A 21,122-nucleotide genomic window follows, 5' to 3' on the forward strand; every position below is an offset into this window, starting at 1 on the left:
CTTGTCTTCACCAATTTACAAGTTCCCATTTCCGAGAACAAATCCAAACCCTTTGTCTTAAATCATGATATCTTGCATATGGTGTTCACTTTCATTCAGTTGCTTGCTTGAGCTGTAAACATAAAAAACAGATACTTAAACTTGTCCTATTTTGGCAGAATCCATCCAAACAGTTTGTTTGTTTCGGCTCCACCGGTGCACCAGAAGTTAGGGTACCCACTTAGCATCTTTATAAGTTTTGGGGCACTGTAAGGTCAGGCATTGACCCAGTTTGTTCTTTCTTAATTTCGGGGTATTTTCAGCACATTTAAATACAGAAAACATTTTCCTAAGAGAACATTTATGCTGTCAAAGCCCCTCCTAAATGTTTATTTCCAATAAAAGGTGTTTCTTTTTCTTCTTTTCCATTCTCTCTATTGTCAAAAAGCATACATGCAAAATTTGCAGAAGTGAGCATCTGTGAGGCATTTGTGGAGAGAGAAGAAAAGAGCAACACAGAGAGAAACTAGTATGAGTTTCCAAGCACCATCCCATGGTTTACTGGAATGCTGGTGAGCGCCTGGTGTGTGAGGTAATGTCCTGTCACCCAGCCCCACCCATACCCACTGAAGCTCACCGTCCCATTGGTCTTGTGGCTAATGATGGGCCACTTCCATGGCCTACTGAAAATGGGGCTGTAAAAGTAAGAAAGTTGGTGCAATTATGCATTTTACCTTTCCCGTCCTCATTATCCTCATCATGGCAGGCATGAGCAGTGACTGGATGGACATGAGCGGTGACTGGGTGCATGGACCACAAACTACTGCAAAGATTGGTGAGTGCACAGTGTCAGAAAGTTGAAAACAGATGGGCCTGCCGAGATCACAATATCCCTCAGTCAGTGCTCAATAAAACAGCACCAAAACCTGCATATTAACAGCATGACAATGTTAGAGTGGGTCATCGGTGCCACAAATAAAAAATACACCCAGCACAATGAGGTTTCCACATGGCAGAACCACTATAATAATCGAAACGGGAAAAGTAAGAAGGGGGAAAAGAACGCCAGCCCAGAGGTTTCTTTTTAATGTGACCACACGCTTATGTCACTGGCACTGTGCCTGACGAGGGCCATGCGGTTTTGGGTAGGGGGAAGTCGGTGAAAGCAACTGTGCCAAAGACACCGGCCTTTCTCTGCTGCTGAAAGCTTAAGCTCTGCTACTGTATGGGCTTTTGTTTTTTGTGGGCATTTACTGGTGTTTTCCTGATACCAGAAGTTTAAACTTAGATATGATACAAGTAGGGCTGCACATTTGGAAAGTGGTTAGTGCTGTTGCCTCAAAGCAGGAAGGTTTAAATCCTGGTCTGACAGGACCTTTCTGTGTGAAGTTGTGCATGTGGTTCTCTCCTGATGCTCCAGCTTCCTTCCACAGACTGAAGACCTACAGTGCCGTGAAAAAGTATTTGCCCCCATTCTGATTCCTGATTTTATTTTTTTTGGCATATTTGTTGCACTTTTATGTTTCAGATCATCAAACCAATTTTTTATATTCACAAAGACAACCCAAGTAAATAAAAGATGCAGTGTCTGAATGATTATTTATTTTTTAAGGGGAAAAAAAATCCAAACCTATCCCTATAAGTATTTCCCCCTGAACCAGTAAGTGGTTGTGCCACCCTTGGCAGCAATAACTGTAATCCAGCGTTTGTGATAAGTGGTGATGAGTCTTTTGCATCGCTGTGGAGGAATTTTGGCCCACTCTTCTTCACAGAATTGTTTTAACTGAGCCATATTGGACTATTTTCCAGCATGAACTGCCTATTTAAGGTCACACCACAGCATCTCAATTGGATTGAAGTCTGGACTTTGACTTGGCCACTCCAAAACCTTAATTTTGTTTTTCTTGAGCCATGCAGAGGTGGACTTGTTGGTATATTTAAGCTCGTTGTCCTGCTGCATAACCCAAGAGCGTTTGAGGGCATTAACTGATGGTCGGACGTTGGCCGTCAGGATTTTCTGGTAGACAGCAGAATTCATTGTTCCATCAATCACAGCAAGTGGTCTAGGTCCTGAAGCAGCAAAGCAGCCCCAGACCATTCCACTGCCACTGTTTTTTTTTTATCAAATGCTCCTGGATGAGTTGATATTGTACTCTTGGAGTCATTTTTGGTTGTCCGACCACTCCTGGGAAGGTTCACCACTGTTCCCAGTTTTCTCCATTTGTGGATAATGGCTCTGCCGTGGTTCCCTAGAGTTCCAAAGCCTTGGAAATGACCTTTAAAACTTTTCCAGACTGATAGATTTCAGTCACTTTGTTTCTCAATTATTCTTGAATGAGTTTCTTTCTGAGATCTTGTAGCCTACTTCACTTTGTCTGACAGCTTCTATTCAATTGATTTCTTGATTCAACGAATCTGGTGGTAATCAGGCCTGGGTGGTGCCAGAGAAATTGAACTCAACTTTCTGAAAACTGTGGTTATCACAGTTCACTCATGATTTAATAAGGGGGCAATTACTTTTTCACATAGGGCCAGATAGGTTTGGATTTTTTCCCCTTTAAAAAAATATATAATCATTCAGACACTGCATGTTTTATTACTTGGGTTGTCTTTGTGAAATATAAAAAATGGTTTGATGATCTGAAACATTTAAGTGTGACAAATATGCAAAAACATCAGGAATCAGAATGGGGGCAAATACTTTTTCATGGTACTGTACCTCAGCTACACCTTTCTGACTGTTTCATGGTTGATCTGAACTCAGTTTGGGGCAGTTAAAAGAAACTGTATAATACTATTTAGCAATAGTATCGTTGGTTACTGGTTAGATTGAAATAACAACTCAAGATGAAAAGTTACAAGTGAGTTGTGATGTGCTGTATGCAGACGAATCAGTTCTAAGAGCTGGCTCATGTTGTGAGTTCTTTTTTTCTGTTCTTGTTGTTCCAAACGCATAAAAAAGGCAAAATTGTACTGAATGTAAAGCTGTTTGGAAGGTAAAAGATGGGCCATAAAGTACAGATCTCTGAAAAGACCTGCAATTCCCATCTCTCCCAGTAAAACTAGATAGGCATTTAAAAAAACAAGCTTTTGTTTTCTAGCATTATTACTACAGACAACATCAGTTGACTAAGCAGTCTTGAAAGCAAATCATATGTATTGAGGTGGATTCCCACAAAGCACTTAATATATATTTTTTGCATCCAAATGACCAAATCAGAAAAGAATCTCCATTACTGCATTGTCTAAACTGGTGCTTCTCAATTGGTCTATCCTCAGGACCCACCACCACCTTCTCAATGAGAATTTACAACCTAAATTTTTCAACCACTTAAATATTAACCCCGTAGACTGTGAAAGGAATTGGACAAAGCCTGTGTGATGTCAGCCGTTTGATTACAATAGGTAGACTCAAACAGCTTTTGAAGCCAATCTGTGGCCGCCTCAATATTGAAATCACTGTCTCAACCTAACCTTGAATCAACCTAACGACAGACAAGACCCCGCCCACTTTGATAGACTTCCTGTAAGCTAAGCTATCACTAAAGCTAGCCTTCTGGTGGTCTGCTTGTCAAGCTATCTGTCAATCAAATGACACACGCCAGACAGTGAGCAGTGAGGTTTTACCTTGATACCAGGCTGTGAACCAGTTCATTTCTAATGTAAAAAACAGCTTTTTAATATGTGTTGTGTACATGACTTCTGGTGTTTCTGCAGCCAGCTTCAAGTGGACACTTGCCATATTGCAGTTGTTTTGCACTTCTGTATTGGCTTCATTTGTCAGGACCGGAGGTTGCCGCTTGGTTAACCCTTTGTGACCGACATTGTTATACACAACAAGAAGAGACACAAGTTACAAAGAGTTAGATAACTTTTGAACTATAAATTGTTGCCTTTCTTTCTACCACTCTGGAAGCCCCCTGTTTGCCACTCTAACGACACTATTCATGCCATCGTAGCCCTTACGGAGGCTTTTCTAGGGAGCCTGAAACTTGGGTGACTTTAAAGATTTATAGCCTTTTTAAAGGGATTTTAAAGATTAAATTCATACCAGAAACTCCAGGCTTTTTGATCGGCTAAAAACACAACTCTTCACTTGTTACCTGTTTGGCTTTTTAAATGTGGATTAGATAAGACAAAGGATGGAGGAAAGGGCACTGGCACTCAAACCGGAGCGAGCTACAGTGGCCCAAAGATGGCTTGAAGAGCCATGTTTTCACAATAGGTTTGTTTGGGAACGCTACATTCTTACTTGGTCACTTACCCCACAAGAATTTTTGGTTGACGTCACCATTTTTGGTACGTCACCATTTCAATTAAAAGCATGTTTGTGACAAACAGAAGATTTTTTTTATAGGTTAAAGAGGATCAGCTAGCCTCTTAGCTCAGTACAAAACTCCTGTCTCCCTTCTTTTGATGAGACAACGCAAGAGGGTCTACAGGACTGATTAACATGTGATATTGATCACCTCCATGCCAGGTACATCAGTTAAACAGTGGAAAAAAATATACCTTTTGTAAAGTGTAGGGATTGTATTCAATGTATGTCAAAATTGCGGCATATATGTCCAGTTAGAGTTGTAAAGTGGTAACTTTACTCACTTCCCATTCATTCCTAATGGCTGTCCCCCACTTCTTGCATCGTCTGGTATTCCCACATCACTAGGGTCATGTGACTGCAAAAATCACTACATTTGGAACACAAAAGTAATGTTTTTTTTTTGTTTATTTTTTTTTTTGCACTTTGAATGGTTGGCACATTCCTAAACACCACAAAACTTTGGCATTTTGATAGCATTTCTCTATGCAGAAATCCCTTCCTGCCCCCCATCTGGAGTTCTCTGCTGCAGGGTGACTTCATCTGCAAATAACCTACTGATCATTAGATAATGGTGATTATATCATTTCAAGACACTTGGTATCAAAAACTACCACAGTGCATCTTTGTGGGTGCATTTGTGTTTGACCTTGTGCAGCAGTATGGGACAGTTTTCACGTACGTAAATATGCGTGTGCACGCAGCAATAATTGACATTTGAGACATGAGGAAATGTTGCCTGATTTTTAAGGACAAAACTGGGCTGGTTCTTGTATCCTTGTTTCTCCTAGACACTTCCCCCTCTGTCTCTCTGAAGCATTACTCACCTACAGTATGATGACGAACGCGGCAGGGTTAATTTAATTCAGACCTCATGCACATATGTTTGTTTAACATGTGAGGATGCTTGAACTTCACATATGAGCAATTTCTTGCAGCGTGAGAGGACTAAAATGTTATCCCTTCTGTTGCTTATGTATAATTAAGGGGAGTGTTCTCCAGGGGTGCCCAGAGGTTGCGTCAGAGATTGCCTGGGCAGCAGCGCTCTCTGGAGAAATCACCTGGCTTGCTGTTTGATCTTAAAGTTTCAATGCACACGCACACTCCTTAAGAACATCTACACACATGTAAAAGGAGCCAGCACACGAAACACCGGCACACAAACGCACATACACAGTCACAGGTTAGTTGCTAGGGGCCAGTTCTCCAATCCAATCCCCCCAGAGCAAGAGGAGCTAGCTCACCGTATTCCACGGTGTGGTAGTGGGGGAACATTATGTTCTGCTCCACAAAGACAGCAGTAGTACATTTCAGTCCCCTATGGACCTGCCCTATAATCCTGCATGGAGAGTGTGTGTTTTTGCCTGCGAGTCTCGGTCTGACTGTGTACCTGTGTGTGAGCTTGATCAGGGAAAGAAGGAAGATGAAGCTACTTCACGGACCACAGGTAGCCTCATATTAGAGGTTCTCTATGCTGTTTAATGGCTCTGACACTGGAAGAGCGAAATAAAAACAATTCAGCTGTGGCTGGAATAATTTGGCAGCTTTTATCATGACCATTAATGTGTCTGAATTTTATTAACTCCATACATTTTCTGGTGTCCATATGGTATTTTGATTGGATAAAGCTGCTCATTTGAGGACATTTTAATGTGGGAATGGCCTCTAAGATTGTTTTTGGACCGTTTTTGACTTTCACAATAGTTTTTATTCCATGATGTATTTTCTTCTGAATGCAATAAGACTGTCGGTCAGACTAATTGCCAAAATATTTACCTTTAATTTCAAGCACTGAGTTTGTGTTTCCAACTATCTGTCATTTGTATCCTTACATTAATTCAAATGTCATTTAACCGGCCTCTTTACAAATTATTTCCCATTTTCTACTTCATATAGACTGGGTTTAAAGGCTCCTATAGTCCTTTTAATTTCATTCCTACAACCCAATTTCCAAAAATGTTGGGGGCACTGTATAAAATGTTAATAAAAACAGAATGCAATTATTTACAAATCTCATCAACTCATATTTTATCACAGAAGATCATAAACCACATATCAGGTGTTGAAAGTAAGACATTTTACCATTTCGGGAAAGAAAGTTGAATTTTACAGCAACAACGCATTTTTAAAAACTAGGGACACGGCAACAAAAGGCTGAAAAAGTAAGTTGTATGAATGATGAACAGCTGGAGGAGCACTTTGCAACACACGTAAATTAGCAACAGGTCAGCAGCATTACGGGGTACAAAAGGAGCATTTTAGAGAGGCAGAGTCTCTGAGAAGTAATGATGGGCAGAGGTTCACCAATCTATGAACTAACTTACCTAACTTGTGCTGCTACTGCTGGTGTGGCATGGCTTAAACACTGTGTTGCTGGACTTTTTGGAAATTGGGGCTTAAGGCCTTTACACACTGAGGCCCTATTTTCGTACGAAATTTCAGCATGTTGAAAAAGACAGGATTTTTTTTTCCCAAAATAAAAAAATAAAGGTGACAATCTAGATAGATGTTTAGACTTTCTATCAATGTGATTAGATAATTAATCTACCCATTAATGTATTGATATACATCAATGGCTCAAGACACCCCTACTTATCACGTTTGCACACCTAGGTTGAAACAGGTTCAATTTTCTAGATTTTTTCACATTGATTATTCAAGGCAAGGCAAGTGTATTTGTATAGCACATTTCAGCAACAAGGCAATTCAAAGTGCTTCAAAGCAGCACTAGCACCACCCCCCACTAAAAACTCAAGCCTCACTTTAAACTTTAACCTCACTATTTACCAATGTATTATATCAATATAAACCATAAAATATAATTGATAAAGGCCAAAATCGGTATTCACAGCCATGTAACAGAGACTGAATTGAAATTGCACTCAATGTCTTCAATTTGGCAAAATGAAATGACACTCAAGCTTGTGCCACATGGAACCATTGTGTTTATTCAGTGAGTGAAAGAGACAGAATTATCTTCATTGCTTTTTTCTATTTGCACATAGGAAACTATTCGCCCTGTTCGACAAATTATTGCAGTGAAAACAACTAAAACATCGATTTTGACAACAACGTGGTGCTTATTTCAATTCCTAAACGGACCTGAAAAATGCATCCAAAATAACAGACTCACTGTGCTAAGACCTTTTATCCAAACTGCTTATGGCGAACGTCAAATCTTTCTATAATGAGAAAGCTAATCAGAATTTTTAAACATTCATTACTCGTGCAAGAGCAGAGAGAAGAGAATCGTTTTCAGCCGCTTTCGTACGCAAAACAAGTTAACAAGGCTATCTGTCCAATAAAAATGACTCAGCAAACAATATTACAGTGACATTAAAAGACAAAATGCAAATTTAGCACTTCTGTTGTAATTGGTAGTCAGTTCAGTCGCTCTAGTATCACATTTTTAACACATTTTCTCATAGTGCTCTGTGCTCATGCAGAATGTGTCAGTTAAGAACCCATCTTGCCATGCTCCAGTCTAAAACGATTGTGCCAGGTGTGAAAATAGACCATACAAATTAGCGTCATTCGAGAGGAATGAGGGGGTAGCTACAGGCAGGGTTTAGTTGTGGGAGAAGGTAGCATTTGCTGCTGTCAGTGTAGCATTTAGCTCAGATGTGACAACAATAAAGTGGTAGTTCTATCAGAACTGGACAACATTTTTTCATTAAAAATGAGCAAAGAACAGCACCAAAAGCTTTTCGTGACGGAAGGATGTTTTCCCTTTTCCCCTGAATTGTTTCGGCATGAGTTTGCCATAGCTAGAGGAGTGGTTTAGTGGTACTGTAAGCTGGTATATACATGGCTGTTGCCAGTGTAGCGATTAGCTTGTAAGTAGCCATAGTATTGCAGCAGTTTTATCAGAACTGGACAACATTTTTGATTGAAAACTTGGCAGAGAAAGGTTCATGAACTTTTTATGACTGGCCACGGCTTGAGTTTTATCCACCAACAAGCTCCACTGTTCGTAAGCTAAAACGAGTCTGACAAGCTCAGGTTACAATGGGCTCTGCACATGCCTACTACCTCATTTTGTCTTGTTGCTCCGATTGGGCCGAAATGCATGTGAAAGACAGGACATCCTTCCAATCATCTCCTGAGAATTTTTTTAGAAGTCCTGCCCTTCCAAACACTTTGTGTGGGAGGTTTCCCAGATGATTGTTATTATATATCCTATGTAATGGATGTATCAGTCCATCTGGCGTGTCAGGTTAAAGAATTTCCTAGTTTGATTCAAACCACAGTTAATCTTCATTGTGTAAACTTAAAATACATACAGTATATATAACCTAAGCTCCCACTGTACTTCAGCAACCTCCAACACTGTACAAGTTACTGCTGGAATTCACACACTATGACCCAAAAATGAATGTGTGTCATCCTTCCAAGATCTAGTACACATCTACTCTCTGTTTAAAAAGAGACTGCAGGCTACTTAGCTGTTGGGTATATACTGTAAGTGTAGGCTGGATTTATGCCTCTTTGCACTGCATTTTTGCATCTAATGTTGCTAAAATCAAGTGTGTAAAGATTTAGAAGTCAAGAAGAAGTTCGGCATTTTCTCGCAAATGCTTCATGCATCAAAGCAGCGTTTTTCAATCTCGTCCTGAAATCTGTATATAATGCAACACACAAAATGCATTGCACTTGAGATTTCGTGCAGATACATGATCTCGCTTTCTCCTCAAGTGCCTTCTTGTGCTGTTGTTGCTTTCTTGCATCCGCAAAGATCCCTATCACAGCTGCCCGCCTCACTCACTCAGACACACACACACACACACAGAATCAGCGCTGTCTTTGGACATCAAATAGAGCCGATACAACAAAACCAATGCAGGAGTTGTTTACTAGATCAGACGGAAGAGATGAACTATTCCCTTCTTCTTTTCCTAACACACTCATTTAGAACAAAGCGCTCTTAAAACCCACACAGAGTTGGTTACACTTTACTATTGTCCATTATCAGGGAGCCACATCTTTAACCTAACTTTCCCCAAGAGCTTTGAGCCATGAACATGGAAACATGATTAAATTAAACCACAAAGGATGAATGAGCTATTTGTATAACAAGGCTGGACAATGTGCTGTTGGTTTCTGATAATACAGAAACAAATACAGCTCATTTAAAAGCCTTTATAACCGCTGGACTACACTAGACAAAATTTTGAACAGCTAGTTTCCTACTGCAGTTTTTAAGTGATGCATTTAAGAGGTCAAGCACTCAATATGTCACTTATGACGCAGTTAAAAGTTCCAAAATTAGCCTTAAGTGTAGAGGTACGCAAGTTTAACTCTCATCATTATTGATTTCTGAAAAGCAATCCTTCAAATTAAACAACATAACACATTTTAAAATGACCCCCTTAAGTTTAGTGATGAACCGACCTGACTTTTAGACATCTGATACCCAATCTGATGTCTTGACTTTGGGTATCTCCTGAGACTAATCCGTCTCGATACTGGCATTAAATTAACAAACAGTATTCCTCACAGTGAAGATGAGATGGGGCATCACTATTACTAAATACGTGCTTACAAAGTGGAACTAACATTCTGCCCCAGTATCTGTGTATTACTTGCAGTAGCATCACTCACCCTCTGCTGTCACAGTGAACCCAGCGCTTATCAAAATGCATAGGCCAACTGGCACACTGGTGACAGTGGCTTGCTGATGAAAAGCATCCCCACAGCATGATGCTGTCACTACTGTGCTTCACAATGAGGTTGATGTGTTTGTAGTGATGTGTGGCGTTTGGTGTCTGTGAAACAAAGCACCATTTTGGTCCCATCAGATCAAAGAACCTTCTTCTACTTGACCATGGAGTCTCCCACATGCCTTTTAGTGAACAGGTCTATTCAATTAGCAGCCCGGGGGCCAAGAACCAAGCCCCAAGTGGCCCAGCCTGTGGTGCCAGAGATGCAGAGGGCAACCTGCTTCGCAAGTTTCAATAAATTCCCACAGTATACAGAATTTAATTTTTTTCATTCTATTTATTTTATTTTTATTAAGGTGAAAAAAAAAACATTTCTACCACTTTAGGTTATGTTCCAATACAGCTCTGTTGTTGTGTTTAATGCACTTTTTGATCTACTTTTCTCATTTTGCCAAATTTAAAAGAGAGTCTATGAATAAAAAGTGCATGTTTTTCATCAAATTAATCTGTATTGGTTCAAATTTTGACATTACTAGCTGCTTCCTGGGCACTGAACATTTCTGGCCCGGCTACATTTCTTGATTTAAAAATTTGGCCCATTTGAATTTGGAATTGAATAGCCTTGATGTAGAGTGTCTCCCATTTCAGCTGCTGAGGCTTGTAACTCCCTCAGAGTAGTCACAGGTGGCCTCTCTTAACTGTCTACATTTTGCACGGTCACTCAGTTTGTGAGGACGGCCTGATCCAGGCAGATTTACACATGTGCCATATTCCTTCCATTTCTTGATGATAGATTCAACTGAAGTTTGAGGGGTGTTCAGTAGCTTGGAAAATTTTTTGTATCCATCTCCTGACTTACACTTTTCCCTAACCTTTCTCTGAGTTGCTTGGGGTGTTTCTTTGTCTTCATGGTATAGTAGTAGCCAGGAATACTGATTAACCAGTGACTGGACATTCCAAACACATGTCTTTATACTATAATCACTTGAGACACATTTACTTCACTCAGATGATCCCCATTTCACTAATTATGAGACTACTTGCACCAATTGACTGGACCTAAGTTAAATAAGATCAGTCATTTTAAAGGGGGTGAATATTTATGCAATCAGTTATTTTACCTGTAATATTTTTGTTCAGTTGACATGACTTTGTTGAAATTTGTTTTTCCCTTTGACATGAAAGAAGGTTTTTTGGCAAAAAGCCAAATTATATTGGCTATGATGGGTTTATGAAATCAATTAAAGGGTGAAACACCGAGGGGGTTGAATACTTTGTATAGGCGCTATAGGCACAGTGAGGACTGACTCACAGTTAAGCTTTTGCTAATGAATTTAACAGATGTCCAGACATATTTAGCAGATTTACTTTACAGTTCAGGAAGAGAGTATACTCTTGTGGAAGCTTGTTCTCCGGGGACCTTATTGCCCCATTACTGCGATCTGGTTTAGAAAAAGAAACAAGAATTTGAACAAGTTATGGACTGATTGTGGTCATAGTCGGAAACAGGACATGAACAGCCGTCTGCCAAGTAAAAGTCCAACAATGTGCCCTATCAACCACAATGTGGACTTTGTGGTTTTACACTTTGTCAACCTATGCCCCAGACTGACAAAAGTTGTAATGACTACGCTTTCTAAAGGTTTTTGTCACTTGAACATAAACAGATGTCTTCTTTGGCCTGCTGAAATGCTGACTCTGCAGTTTCTGGTGGGGGAACTGTCTTGTCCATTGGGTTCATCTTATTCAGGAAAAGTAACTGTTTATTCAATATCCAAGAGTCATTTGTGTTTGATCTGGTTTTGGAACAAAATCGAGACATGGTATGGTTTGGGAAGGATTATGATAATGGCAAAAAGAAACTAAGATTGGTCGGAAACAAGACATAAACAGTGGCCTGCCAAGTCAGAGTTCAACCACAATGTGGACCTTGTGGTCTCAAAGTCTGATCACCTCTACTCTGAACTGACAACACTCATAAGGACCATGGCTGCTAAAGAGCTTTGTTATTAAAGCATAAATAGATGGATTTTTTTCCAGACAAATCTCTAATTCTATTGTTTCTGATGAGTGGCGTTTCTTGTCCGTGGGGTCCAGTTTATCAGAGCATGGGAGCAACTGTAAATGTGACTTAGAACTTTGGTAACCTGACACGCCAGACGGATGCTGTGAGGTCAAACTGGAAAAAAACAAAGCAAAAAAGAGGAAGTGAGAGTAAAAACTCAGCCACGGATCCACCTGTGGACAATTGCTGACTGGAAGGAACAATCGTAAACCAACGCGTGCAGCACAGACCATAAAAAGTGGCACACAGCATCCTGCATCATCAGCTAAGCAGCCAACAAGTGAATGATTGAATGAGGTGGAGTGGCAAAGTTTGAAGAAGTTAACTATATACCTTCAACCTGCCCGTGGCGAGCCTGTGCAGAAATGGAAACATCTATGAAAAGCAGAGAGGCAGCCGGTAAGACGGCAAACTTTGATAGAGACCAACTGGGGGGGGGGTTTACTGCTCCGAAAATGTATGTTACATGCGGCTCAGGTGATTTACTCTTGTGTTTGCTGTGCTTATAGAGGTTTTCTGTGTTACTTCATTCATCAATATAATGCTCGTTTGACTATTAAGTGCAATTAAAGGGCCTTAATTTCCCTTAAGTCTCATGAGGCTCAGATATAATTGCAATAATATTTGCAGATGTGGAAGGTTAAAAAAATTAGACACATTTTATAATTTATTCAAAACGATGTAAAAGTTAAAAAACATAATTAGATACATCATACAGTTTAAAATTACATAAAATTACATGAGCTAAAAGTATGTGAGTTAAAAACATTTCATGATTTCATGTATTTAGAGTGATCCATGGTTTAAATAAGTGTTTAATATCAATGCAAAAAATGAGGTAAAAGTTTAAAATGCAGATGTTAACATCTGTAAACAGTAAGTTTTAACAGTGCATTGTTAAAGCATGATTAATGCAAAAACTTACTGGTTACATTTCTGTAACCAGTAAGTTTACCTTGATACAGGATCATAAAAGGGTCACTTTATCTGCACTTGAAGTTTACTTTAGCACCCTTAGGGGGAGGGATGCACAGTGGGTTTTGTCAGTGTTCATTTTTACTCCTTTTCTGCTGCTACAGTAAAGATAACATGAATTTGCAATTACAATACATGCACAGTATTTATAATGTTTTTCTTTTCTTTTTGGGGGGATCTGTTATTTAAAGGTCTTCACCTTCCTCATGACCAAGTCTGTCAAAAAACTGTAACTGCAAATAAATTAAGATAGAAAGAAAGAAGAAGAAACTGTTTGGTATGTGAGTGGAATCCAGTTTAAACTCTGTTAAGACTTATCCATCCCTTTCAAGTGGGGAAACTGCACAAATTAAGGCAGAACTTGTTTCACACATCCATCTGGAAAACCTTCTATATACAGCGTTTGGAAAAGGGCAGAGTGTTTGGAAAAAAAAAACTTGTAGGGTGATTGGAAGAACGTTCTGTCTGTCACATCTTTACAGGCCAATCAGAGCAACAAAACACGTGATGTCACCGCTATCGAGGTGCACGCGTGCAGCTACCAAGGAATAAACTCTGAATAGAACTGCATAACGCAAACCACAGCGACTATAGACATGTCAGTACACGACTTTTGTCATTTTTGAAAAGAAAACAACCCAATGCATCCACGCTAATGTCACCGGCACCGGCCTCTTGTTGCTGCTCGCTTAAGTCACGACTCCGCCGCGCCCGAAAGTACTGCCCCTTGACGCTGATTGGTCCTTTGGTTGTTTTCTAACCAGGCCCAAATGGTTCAGACAGGAGCTTTGCAAGACGGATTCACCAGTGAGAAACACGGAAACAGGCGTATCCATCTGCTTTGCAAGGTTAGAACTTCGGTATTTGTTCAAAATTAAATAGGCTTGAACTTTCTGGGAATCTGTACCCTCCAATTTTAAGTGTTCCTCTTGTTGATTTGTTATGGGAACAAAATCAAGATCTGGTATGGTCTGGAAAAGATTTTGGTTACAGAAAAAGAAACCAAGGTCGCTTTATGGTGAGAACAAAAGGCCATTAACAGTGCTCTTCCATTTCAGAGTTCAACACTTTGCTGTACACTGCGGTCTCAAACCTAGATCACTTTTACTCCAATCTGACAAGAGCTGTAAACACAACAGCAATAGGATGGCTTTGTCCCTGAAGAAGATGGTGTTTTTTTGTGGATCATGCTGAAATAGTGGATTCTTCAATCATCTTGTCCAAAGGGAATATCCTCTGGAAGAATGTTGGTTATTCCTTAAGTTTGGATCTCTGGATCAAATTTGTCTCAATACCTTCCTAAGACAATCAAAGTTTGTACACTATCTTTTTACATAAAGCCTAGTCCTCAGTTCTCCTTACTCCTTGTCTTCATCACACAACCCAACTGGATGAAGAACAGTTTTTGGTATATTCTGTGGAGGGATGCTGTCGGTTGACCATACAGTAAATCCAGTGGTGAACTTTGCTGTGTTTTTGCTGTGGTAATGGCTTTAAGGATGTGGTTGTTTGAGATCAAGGGGTTATTGCATTCACATACCGAGAAATAACCGCATACCAAGAACTGACAGCTCTCCACAACATCTCTATTATCCATGCTGTCAAACATAAGAATGTTGATGTACTCATTAAGCATTGCTATCATTGTATCTTCATTCACCATAGGTTAAGTATACCAGGAATTGATGCAGGATAATAAGAAAATGAGAATGTTAGAACCACAAAAGCCATTCCACCCTAAGCTTAGGTCCTGATAGGGTCAGTCATAAGCAGAATGGCCCTCGGTCACTCAGCCACTCAATTATTGCTTCTCTGAAAAGGATAGTATGTGACAGGAAGCAAATTAAACTTACAAAATAGAACTGTTTTTTTTATTAGTGTGAAGAGTGATAGTCCAAGTACCCTTTCAATTGTAGAAATTTCTATTTCTCCACAGAACATTAAAATATCTATCTCTGCACCCATCTGCTATGATCATATATCATCATGGGATAGATGGTGCATGCTTCTGGGAGTAGACATGGAATTTCTCCATAATTCCAGCAAAGCCAGTGGCTTGCATTAATCTATTTCCAGTCAAGACTTCCATTTCAATCTGGCATTTTCAGCTGCGACTGTAAACACTGTCATTTTTTTATCCCAAAAACATAAATTATAAGACCACCTAATAATCTAAATGATTCACCAGGAATCTGTTCTTCTTTGTTACCCTTCTTTATAAGAAATTGCAACCACAAGAATGTATTTAATTGAGAATGTTGCAGTTTGGACCTTAGATGGGACAAAGCAACCCTCTACTGTAACCTCTGACAGTGGGCTGAAAATACACATCGTTCAGTACATCACTCTGTTTCCAGGTTATGTATGTCACTTCCCGCCCCAAAGTTGAAGTCGACCCATTGTAAAGGTAGGCAACACATGCTCTTGAAAATGTATCCACCCACTAGTTCCATCCACATTTCCAAAATTTGCCTGCTTGCCTACTACCTGCCAAAATAAAGGGGGAGGAGGTAAGCCCCAACATCCCCAGCTTCATGAACATTCTTTTCTCTGCCTTTGATGGGAATGTTATTAGAATAACAATGTCCACGTAGGGTTTCAGTACGCATAAACTTTTTGTCTCCCCTTTCTTGAATTTCCCTCAGGACTATCTATCTATCTATCTATCTATCTATCTATCTATCTATCTATCTATCTACAAACTTTTGGGTCTGACCCATCATTTTAGAACCACTGCCCTTACAATGGATCACTCATCTGTCACTTCATTAGGTGTACCTGTTTAACTGTTCATTGATGCAATTATCTAATCAGTCAATCATATGGCAGCAACCAGTGCATTCTGGCATGTAGACATGGTGTTGAACTTCAAACAGAGCATCAAAATAAGGAAGCAAGGAATTTTACAGGCAATGTTTTTCCAATCTTCTGTTGTCCAATTTGTTGTTCACATGTGAACTGAAGCCTCAGTTTCCTGTACTTAGCTGACATGAGTGGCATCCGGCGCGGTCTTCTGCTGCAGCCCATCTGCTGCTTGAACCAGTCTGGTCATTCTCTTCTGAACTCTACCATCAGCAAGGCATTATGGCCCAGAGAACTTTTTATTTCATCTTTCTCTGACCATTTTCTGTAAATCCCAGAGATGGTTGTGTATAAAATCCCAGTAGATCAGCAGTTTGTAAAATACTAAGCCCATCCAGCACTGGAAACCACAAGTTCAAAGCCACTTAAATCACCTTTAACTTCAGCATGTCATCTTGACCTTGTCTACATGCATTAGTTGGTGCCATATGATTGGTTGTAGTGAGTGTTTCCATGATTTAAAAACAGGGATGCTGATTGAGAGGTAAATTTCGAGAGAAAATGGCAACTAAGCATTTTATCTTCAGAGAACTCAAGTCTGCATGCATTTCTGCTTACCAGTTCTTTTAGAAGGCCTTAAGCAATCTTTGTACCCCAACAACTAAGCAGCCTGACACTTTATCCACTGGTATTTTGGCTAAATTTATTCTGAGCCATCATTGATGTATTACCCACAGAAGGCATACTATCACAAAGCAAAGTCCAACAACGTCTCAACACAGCAAGGTTGTCGACATGTCCTGCACAGGCTACTATAAGTCGACCTAATGAATTGAGATATGCTTATTTTCCAATCTGAGAATTATTACCAAGAGTTATGCATTCTGACCAACTACTTTGCATGTTGAAAATGAGGACCCAGTCATCCCAAAACATTTCTTGTTCCTCACCATTTTAATTCTGATGACAGCTATGTCAAAGTTGCCAAGCTATTTAGAACCCCAGCAGCTTTTTAACCCTCTGTCAAGGGCAATATTTCAGTCTGACTCAGCAAAGCCATGAGTCTTTTGGCTGAGTACACTGTTCTGAAAAACTGCATTTTCATCAAAGATTGTAGATAAACCATACACCATAATAAGCAATCACACAACTTTGAGGCTTGGACCCTGATGATCTTGGTATTTATCACATTTGCTTCCATTTCGACCAAAACAAAATCTTCAAAGTCACCCAGATAATTCAAACCACTTATGCAAACAATCCCTGACAAACGGAAGAAAAAAAAATAGAATGAAGCACTCCAGATACTGAATGCAATCCAGATGCATTAAAATACAATCATTAGCTTCTATCTGGCTGATTAAAGAGTGGTTGTCTTGTTGGCAAACGCAACAATTACAACACAAAATGCCAGGCATCAATAAAAGTCCCCTCTAAAAAAACATAATATGTTCAATAACATTGTTTTATACTGATCAGCCACTGTCAGTTTTTCTTATTTGTTCTAAAAGTTGCCACATCTAAACTGGATCCATGAACAACAGCAGGACTTGTGTCTGGTCTTCATCTCCAGAACTTATCCATGATTCATGTGTTGCAAGACAGGATGGTCACCGTTGTCCCATGTATGAAACTGCCCAACTGCATAGCAGAAGTAGGTGAAAGTTGTAGATCTGCAAGTCACAAGTAAGTCTCAAGTCCTGAGTCAAATAACAGGTAAGGACAGGTAAGTCCTGGGCAAAATCCAAATTCTTAAATTTTGAATTTCAAGGACTTAACATGTCATTAACACTGTTCACCAAATCAGGTCAATTTACTAAAAAATCCATTAACTTCCCCTTAGCTTCAAGAAGGGTACAAACTAAAACATAATCATGTCAATTTTGGGCCTAATTCTCCCCTTTTGACCAAAGTCATCAAAGGCCCAATGATCAGATGGTTCTAAATATTATCTTGGCAGATTTTCCCATGGTGTGTGGTGTGTTAAGAGTGGTTTCCATCCCAAATCTGCTCAAAATCTGAGCCAATTCAGTCTGATATCCTAAATGTTAAATAGTATATGCAAGCAGAAACCCTGTTGTGCATGGAGACTACCAAGGACAGCTGAGTTTGCACTCTGTGGACTATCATGTGAAAATGAACGATAGTCTATCAGAAAGCAAGCTGACCACGGAAGGAAGCACGGCAAGCAGTCATGGCAATGACTGGAAATGGGTAGCATCAAGTAGCAGATTGCTCCCTATCTAGTCAATCAGAGCAGTTCCACTGCCTGCACTCTGGTTCGGCTCCGGCACATCCCTGGAGCACCACTCCTCTCCGCTTTATTTAAGATCCAATGCAGATCTACTTTCAGCACTGGCCGCTGCCAGACTGCATAAATCCACCTAGAGCAGATCAATGCAAACAGTCAGAAAAACTTGCAAAGTATTTGGTCAACTTCAACGTACAACACAATGCACAGACTGCTCACTTTATTAGCAGTATGTCTCATCCTGCAGCACTAGAAAAAGGTCATTGGGGGGTTGATGGGTCACAGAGCCACAGCGGCGCCATTGACAAGGAAAAGTTCACTTTTGAGGTTAAAAGCCACTAAGTTTGCCATGAAACCACATATCCTTAGTAGAAAACATACTTCATAATGTACTCACCCTCTGTGGAAGCAATAAAACCATAGAATCATGTTGAAATGAAGGGCAAATCAACCCCATAAAGCAAAATAATCCACTGTGACATATCATTCCTGCATGAACTTGCAGTTCCCCATGTGATCTCTGCCCTCTTGTCTCAAGCTGATCAGGGCTGCGCTGTGCAATGCTCTAGACACGCTTCCAGTGTGCGAGGTCACACGCTTTCAGTTGGAGCAAAACCGTGGCACCATAGAGCCTAGTGCAGCTGGTGCATGAAGAAATCATGGGTTAGACTGAAACTGCTACCACTATAAATGTACCAGGTACCTAACAGCCATCCACATTTTGCTTGCTTACTCTAAAACTGCCTTTAACAATGTGAGATTACAGGTTTGAGAGTAGAAACTGGTTGTAGCGCTCTGATTGACTGGCAACCAGACCTGGATGCAACCCTGCCTCCATCCAGTGACAGCTGGTTGGCTCCAACACCCTGTGACTGTGAATGGGATAAGCGGTGTAGATAATGGATTGATGGGCTGGTTGTTTGTGAATGAATTTGTCAGTGTGTGGTATGCTGTGTTGGTCATCTCAAACTGTTAAATTCTCCAGTATTTTTGTCTTAATGTGTGGGGTCTCTCACAAAAAGGTTTTTTTGTGCAGTGTCCCCCAAAGCCAGTCATTCTTGTTATTTTCAAGTCTAAAGTCTTGTACCTTGTGACTAAGGTCCACACCCTGCTGCATAACTTGAACAAGAGTTCAACTCTTTCATCTGAGGTCACTCTTTGTTATCTCTTCTTTATAGTGACCTCTGCACACAAATCCTTGTTCACAGATGTGTGTACAGAAGTGTGAAAGGAGAGTAATCAAAGTTAATTTGGACATGAAAAGATGGCATTTGACAATGCTGGAGTGCACGTTACAGGAGAGGAAAAAGTAAATGTCAGTGGTTAAATGACCACATACTTATGCTGGATAGAGGAACGTGTTTTGACAGCTCAACCTCTGATGTAACAGTGTACCTACTAACTTTCCAACTCATACTCTGTGCAGATGAAAAAGAGTGTGAGAACTTACCAGGAGAGCAAATGAGAAGAGTGATAGTGGTAACACTGATGTGTTTTGTAAACCTGCGTTTGCATATTTTCCACACCTGCAATTGTGGATTCGTCTGTCCACATTGAGTATACACTCAGTGGCCTTGCAATAAAGTGATCTCATCACTTCATTCCCTTAGGAGAACAGTGTGTTCTTCACGGTAGAAGTTCTTTTTGTGAGCAGTGTGTCCTTCACAGCAGAAATGCTCTCTTTTCGGTAATATGGAGATGTTCCACTAGTGTCTTATTTCTCTAGAATAGACCACCAGCAATGTTGTTAGCTGAAATGTACTCCCTTTTTGTGCTCAGACAGAAGTGGTGCCTTATAAAAATCAAATGCACAATAGGTGTCCATAAAAACTCTTTGTTTGGACAAATCCAAACCAAACGTACCAAACCAAAGGCACTTGACCGCAGCTGTTCCAGAAACCAGGTTCACTGGCCTTGTTAAATGGATCATCAGTAATGGGAGCAAGCTCTTCAGCCAACATAATACAGTTTCAGCATCGCAAATTCCTATAGAGAAAGCACTGTCTGTGTAGAGGTGTTGAACCTAAATACTTCAAGACAAAATATTATTTTAAGGTGACAATATGTTAGTAAAACTGGCAAAGCAGCACTCAGTCAGAACAATAATAAAAGATGACAAGCAGAGATGATCTACTCAGCTCCTTCTGCTTACTTCTTGCTTTGTATTTAGGAATTTATTCAAGGAAACTGCACGCCATAAGGTGTAATAACTAAACTACTGTTTTTGTTTTATGGATGAAATTCACATTCTAGGGAAGAAAAGATATTGAAAGTGGTCTTCCTGGTTAAATCTGTGAGCAATCCCTAAGTGGCCTCTAAGTATCTTGCAGTGTAACCCTGAAAGGCTATTTTTAACAGCTTTTCTTCCTCCTTATGTGAAATTCATACCTAAAACTAAAAAGTCATTTACAGAATTGTAAATACACCTTATGGAGGGAAGTTTTAACTTGTAAAAAATAAATAATACTCGGTTCTGTATTTTTTTAATACCAGACGGTCAGTAACATTTTAGCTTATTGATACTGCTATGGAGTCTGACAGCCTCGGTGACGTTGAGTCACTTTATGATATCACTGATTTAAAAGTTCTTACATGGGGTGAACATGAGCTAAAAGCATACCAGTGTCAGGCATCAAATCAAACCAAATTGCAGTACCTTCATCTGTCTTGAGAAGGTAAAACTGCCTGTCAGTAGCATGCAATCATATCCACCTGCACTGGGAGTAACATGCCCTCCTTAGACTTGCAGCAGCTATTCCAAGAAATTTTTCTTCTTCATCTGCTCGGATAAATGCCAAATAGAGCTCCTAAAGCTTTTTCTAGCAAAATCCGCTGGTTAAAAATTTTAATCCATAGTAGAAAAATCAAAGGTAGAACATGCACATCAGTGGACAGGGTGCTGGATCCAAAAGAAATAAAAGGCAAGGGGAAAAGTTCTGCACACCAAGGAGCCCCCTTAGCAACCACAATCACAAGTCTGAAGAAAAGCATGCTGGCTCAAAACGTCACTTTGTTGCTAATAAACACCTGATGGAAGCTCCTTGGTGTGTGGACCTTTTCTCCAATCCAAAG

The 21,122-nt window shown here is 40.0% G+C and overlaps 1 protein-coding gene across 1 annotated transcript in view; it reads right to left on the reverse strand.

Moving 5' to 3' along the window:
- Positions 1-21,122, reverse strand: part of pappaa (pregnancy-associated plasma protein A, pappalysin 1a) — a 180,343-nt gene that overhangs the window by 79,772 nt on the left and 79,449 nt on the right. The gene's annotated exons all lie outside the window — the stretch shown is intronic.

This window comes from Cheilinus undulatus, linkage group 17 (genome assembly GCF_018320785.1).
Source record: "Cheilinus undulatus linkage group 17, ASM1832078v1, whole genome shotgun sequence".
NCBI lineage: Eukaryota > Metazoa > Chordata > Actinopteri > Labriformes > Labridae > Cheilinus > Cheilinus undulatus.